The sequence below is a fragment of the Phymastichus coffea genome, unplaced genomic scaffold (genome assembly GCF_024137745.1).
Source record: "Phymastichus coffea isolate CEN01 unplaced genomic scaffold, Cenicafe_Pcof_1.1 PCOF00030, whole genome shotgun sequence".
Taxonomy (NCBI): Eukaryota; Metazoa; Arthropoda; class Insecta; order Hymenoptera; family Eulophidae; genus Phymastichus; species Phymastichus coffea.
Window position 1 is genome coordinate 314,204 of NW_026706841.1, and position 6,057 is coordinate 320,260.

The following is a 6,057-nucleotide window of genomic DNA, read 5'->3' on the forward strand; positions in this document are numbered from 1 at the left end:
TTCAAAAATCGACGTGCGACCGCGTTAAAACTCGTTAAACCAATTTTTGACGGTCTCCATCGAAGGAGAAGAGTCACCGTACACAGCATCCAAGCGCTTTTTGATTTCGCTGCGCGATTTCCCTTCCAAAAACAAGAATCGAATCACCGACCGATACTGCTCTTTTTCCATTTTTCAAAAATCAACGGACACACTTGCTTTCACACGCTCTCAAAAATAAACTACAACTCCGATCTGGCTAAAATCTTGACAGTAACCATCGGGAAGGTTGTACTACGTGATAGAATATTTCTTTTGCGAGAGTGGCACCATCGGACGGTGAGGCTAAGTACTTATCGGACCACCCTCGTATTGTAGGAAGTTTTTTAATCATTTTTCTTGCAATGATATTATAACCGGGGACTTTTTTATTATTTATGTTATTAATAATTTTGAGTACTTCCTTCTGTTTAAATAATTTGGATGGGGTGCTATCCTATGCGTTATAATCTTCCAGTAGGATTTCTTCTTCGTTTGATGCTATCTGACTCAGTTTTGGCCTGGGCTTTAATGGGTAAATAAAGCTGTGGAATCGAAGATGACTGTACATGATATTGATTAGGAAAGATAGACTTTGCAAAAAAGAACTTCATATCTTTGTTGTCGCATGTCTTTGTTCAAAGCATCGAATTGGCGGATCTGGAAATTTTAAAAAAGCACAATATGGTATCTCAGAAAATCACTAAATTTGTTACAACGGCTTCATGGAAAATTTTAATAAAATGGAAAATCAATGGGAAACTTATAAAGTTGAAATTAAACAATTGTTTACCAGATACGGTGTAAGTATTGTATATAATTATAATCAGAGAGTATTTAATTTAGAGATTCAAAGTGATAGAACATTAAATTATAGAGGACTAGAAGAAATTGAAAGCATAGCACAATCATTGTTTTTCTCAACACATAGTTACATTTTCAAGCTTTTCTATCAATTGATAATTTGCATCCACCTTTACTTTTAGTATTAAAAGAAGCAAGTGAAGACTGTTAGAATATAAAATAAATTTCTGTTGGGTTTAGCGGTACAATGCACTGCATAAAATGCAAAGCTTAGCAGTGTGATGCACTCTTTGAAATTTTGGTGAGTGCTGAGTTGCGTAATTATAACTCAGCATTTATGTGGTATAAAGGCTTCGAAGTCAAGCGTGTAGTTTTTAGTGTCTGTGGATTTATGAATATTGTAAGATTATATGTCTATAATGCCACTCGTCAAATATATTAAACAAATATAAAGAATAATTATCTCTTTTACTTATACTTTGTTTCAACATGGTAGCAGACCGTAGTTATAAAGGAAGCTTCTATGGTTAAAAAGTAACAAGGACAAATAACAAGTTCAAGCAAGTACTCAGAAAAGCTACTTGATTAGTATTGCAGACAAAAAGATAATCACTACAAGATTTGAATCAGAAATAATAAAAAAATAGAGAAATTGAAAAAGAAGAAACGAAGCAAAAAAATAAAAAAGAAGACGAAATGGCAAGCAACGATAATACTAGGGTGGGTCAATATGTTCTTAGAAAATCCAAGAGTTGGCGCTCAAAGTATCCCAACTTATGTTGGACCAGCAAACATTACTATTAAATAACGTGCTGCCGAAGTTTCAGCCAGGTCTATCGAGTAGTTCTGTTTTTATCGTCGATAAAAACGAACAACTTTTGTTTCTTGTTAATAATGGAAAAAAGTGATTTCTGAGCGATGATCAACATTTCTATTTAAAAGACCTTATACCGAAAGAAATCAAAGCTGAGTTAGATGCAGTTCATTGTGCTTCTGTATTTGCAACTGTTTACAATTGCAGAATTGGGCAAATGAATTTACGTGGCCGTACATCGACTGCAGATGAATATCATTTAGGCCGTGCACGTGAGCACTCCGGAAATGATCAATAAAATCCACATGGTGTTGAATAACCAAAGAATAAAATTGCGTGAAATAGTTGAGGTCACAGGGATATCAAAAGTATTACAGTAATTACGATTTTGCATGAGAAATTGGACATAAGAAAAATTTTGGCAAGATGGGTGCGGCGTTTGCTCATAGTCGAGAACAGACGCAGGCGAGTGATGGCCGCAGAGGTCCTCTTGGCGCGCATCCATCGTAATTCGGACCACTTTCTGCGTCGATTCATAACTGTAGAGGAAACGTGAATACATCACTATACTCCTCAGATAAAGGAACAGACAAAATAGTGGACTGTGAAAGGTCAACCAGCTGCAAAGGCGAAGATAGTAAAATCGGCTGGCAAAATTATGGACACTGTTTTTTGGGATGCACGTGGAATTATCTTCGTTGACTATCGAGAAAAAGTACAAACAACCACCGAAGAGTATTATACGTCGTTGTTGGACCGGTTGAGCGAGAAAATAAAGAGAAAACGTCCTCATTTGAATAAAAAAAAATTGCTTAGTTTCAATGGCTAAAATTAAGGAATTGAAGTTTAAATTAGTAGACCATCCACCGTATTAACTTTTTTTATTCCCAAACCTAAAAAAGTGGCTTGCCGAACATCGATGCATCTCGAACAAGGAGGTCATAACATAAACAAATGGCTATTTTGAGGAACTTCCAAAATTTTTTTTCTGATGACTTAAAAAAATCTGAAGGACGCCTGGAAAAGTGTATCGAGCTGAAAAGAGATAATGTTAAAAAAAAAAATTTATCAACCAAAAAAAAAATTGTTTTGACCACCTTCGTATGAAACCTTAAATTTTTGATGGTAAGAATCACAGCATATGGAAGGAGAGAATCTTGTTATATGTAAACAATGTAATGAGTCTGTAACTAGAGGAAAACAGGCTACTGAAAGTTAAGCAGCATGGGACGACAAGAATTTATAAGTGATGAATTATATCTACTGTTGTATTACACATGATCAAATGGAATTTGTGAGTAATCAAGAAACGACTCATGATATAATGAAGAAATTTGATCAAATATATTTGAAAGAATTATCGGCGTTACAGATATGTATAAGAAACAAGTTAGATAAAATTACACTGAAGGATTTTAAAGATTCAAAGTCATTTTTCATAGAATTCGAAAAAACTATAAACGAACTAAAAAATGATGGTGGAAAAATTGACGAGCGAGAAAAGCTAAATTACGTGCTGAGAACATTTCCGGACTCATTAAGTTATATGAGAGACTTAGTTGATGCAGTAAATGAAGCGGATCGAAATTTTGAAAGCGAAAATAAGTATGTAAAAAATCCGCAACACGAAAGAAAATGAGAAGAAAAAGCGTAGCGTATTCTTCACAGAATAAGATGAAGAAAAAATTTGTTATGGCTGCAGAATACCCGGACACTCAAAAAAGGATTGTAAAAATCCTTGGACATCTTGGACCCGAGGAAGCGATAGAATTGGTGAAACATACTGGTAAAGAGGTGGACGAAATCCACATCATCAACAGCAGTCGCAGCATTTTCGATGTCACGGAGGCAGAGGTAGACAACAAGGCCACTACTATAGAGGCAAAAGCAGAAGTCAACAACACTACGAAGCAGTTGGGCAACAATGCAAGATACGGCGAAAACGTCAGCGATCAAGTTACTGCAGATACATTCTTAATACAGATAAAACAGAAAAGTGAAAGCCTTAGATAGTGGATGTACAGACGATATAATAATTGATGGCTTACTTTTGCAAGTCAGTAATTTCACACAGAACTAATAAATGTAAAAGTTGGAGATAGTAGAATTTTAAAAGGAACAAAAGTCAATAGTATTGTAACTTATTTTGACGTAATGGAATTACAAATAAAATAAAAATATCTAATGTATTTTATGTTAAGAAAATGGATAATAATTTGCTGAGCGTTGCAAAAAAACGAATAAGGACAAAATTATTTTTATTAAAAATTCTTTGAAAAATAAAATAAGCTAATTACGGTCGCTTACAAAGAGCGCAGATTGTATAAGATAAATAGTTATTTTAGCGGAAAAGAATGTTACAATATTAAGATAAATGAAAATAATATAACAGAAAAGAAAAGATATCATAAGATTTTAGGTCACATGAATTTTAAATACTTAGAAAAAATGTGCAAAGATAAACTACTAGATGGAATGCCGGAAAGTTTAGAGTCAGTATTTTTGAAACGTGTCACGTGTATTCAAAATAAAATGCATAATTTACCATTTAAAAATAATAGAAGTCGAGCAAATAAAATTTCGGAAATAGTACATACTGATATAAACGGTCCGCATAAGACAGTAGGTTTTGATGGTTTTCAATATTTTATAACTTTTATCGATGATTATAGCAAGTATGCACTAATATATGTATACATTATATGTACTGTAACAGGCTACCGTTTGGTCGCAAATCCCAGGCAATCATATTTACCGCAACGGCCAACCGGTGCTCTGTTAACTGTGTGCTTCGAGCACACTGACTCACCTTACGCCGGTGTGCGCATGTGCCGAGTCCTCGCAGCAATCCAACTTCGATGCTCGAACTATCCGCTAGAGGTGCTGGTGTGCTTGCTTGCCAGCGCTCCGTCATATAACTCGGTTAACGAACAGCTCTTTCTATAGTATTCGCGACCTTTGTTGGATTACCGGCGCGTTCGAATCAAAACGTAAACATAAACACCGACACCGGACAATGTGAGACGAAATAATAAGATCGTCTCTTATTATTAGTTATAACGAGTGAGATTGCCAACCCGTTATATCTCTCTCTCCCTAGTAACGACATGTAAATATAACATATTTCTCTGAATCTATCCTATATATTTATGAATTTATTATGCTTATATTCATTTATTATTAATATTTGTACATGTAATTACTTTTCGGCTCGAATATAAGGTAAGAGAGAGAGAGAGAGAGATGTGAGTACGCAGGGATACTTCCGCGCGCGACCGCGAGGCGCGGAGAGAGAGAGAGAGAGACATAGTCGCGCTTTAGCGAGTGACCGCGGGCACTAATCGACGAGACGCAGAGCAGAACGAAATCGAGAGCCGAGCAAGTATCACGCAGAAGAGTTGCCATCGTGCGGATTGGTCAGCGGGCGAGTAGATTCTTTTGTCTCGACGACTTGCTGAGATCTTGGTTGTGACCTAGTGTTTCCCTCTTCTGCAATCGCGGAGCTGTGGCCTTTATCCGGAGAGGAGTTGCGACGTCGCCCGGCCCTGCAAAAGATCTACGCTTGCGCGCTGTAGCTGTTAAAGCGGGAGTTCGTCAAGAGGAAACGAGCCGCGGAGTGCACGTGGTGCCCGATAACTTGTGCGCGTGCGTTTACGCAAACTGTGCGACTCGTTTGTGTACCTAGAAGACGAGTACCGTCACTGTAAGTATCTGCTAGTTGGTTTACTCTCTCTCTATCCGTTCTCTCGGCGTACTCTCTCCCTCCTTCCGACCGCTTTTGTTAACTTCCACTGATTAAAAGATACTGTTTACTGTTAGTCTCTTTTATTTATTCGTACACCGACGCCTTATTCAAACGCTTCCCCCTTTCACGCCTACACCCGCTTTCGAACCATCGGCTTTCGCGTCCTTCAGTCAACACTACGAATCTGCGCGGATCCGGCCGTCCTGTCACCGGCGTAACGAACACCGGACCTGAGAAGACGGACAGTCCTGGAGGCTTCAGACTTCGCCCGGACATTCCTCATCTAACCTTAGTTACCTCCTTTTTTTTATATTGACGGGACTAACCGGGCTAAATCCCCGTTATATAATTTGGCGCCCAACGTGGGGCAAAAATGCACCTGAGCAGTCCAGGGCCGTGATATATCTCGCGTGCTGCAGCTTGCGCAAAATCACGTCCATGTAGGGCAAAGGGTATGCGCTAACGCGTGACACTGCGTTCACCTTCCGGTAGTCAATACAGAACCTGGACGAACCATCGGGCTTACGTACCATGACTAACGGGCTGGACCATTCACTGGTTGATTTACGAATTATGCCGTCCTCCAGCATCTTGCTCACCTGTACGTGCATCTCTTTCTCTATCTTGGGAGAAACAGGGTAGTAACGTTGCTTTATAGGGATTGCTTCCCCGACGT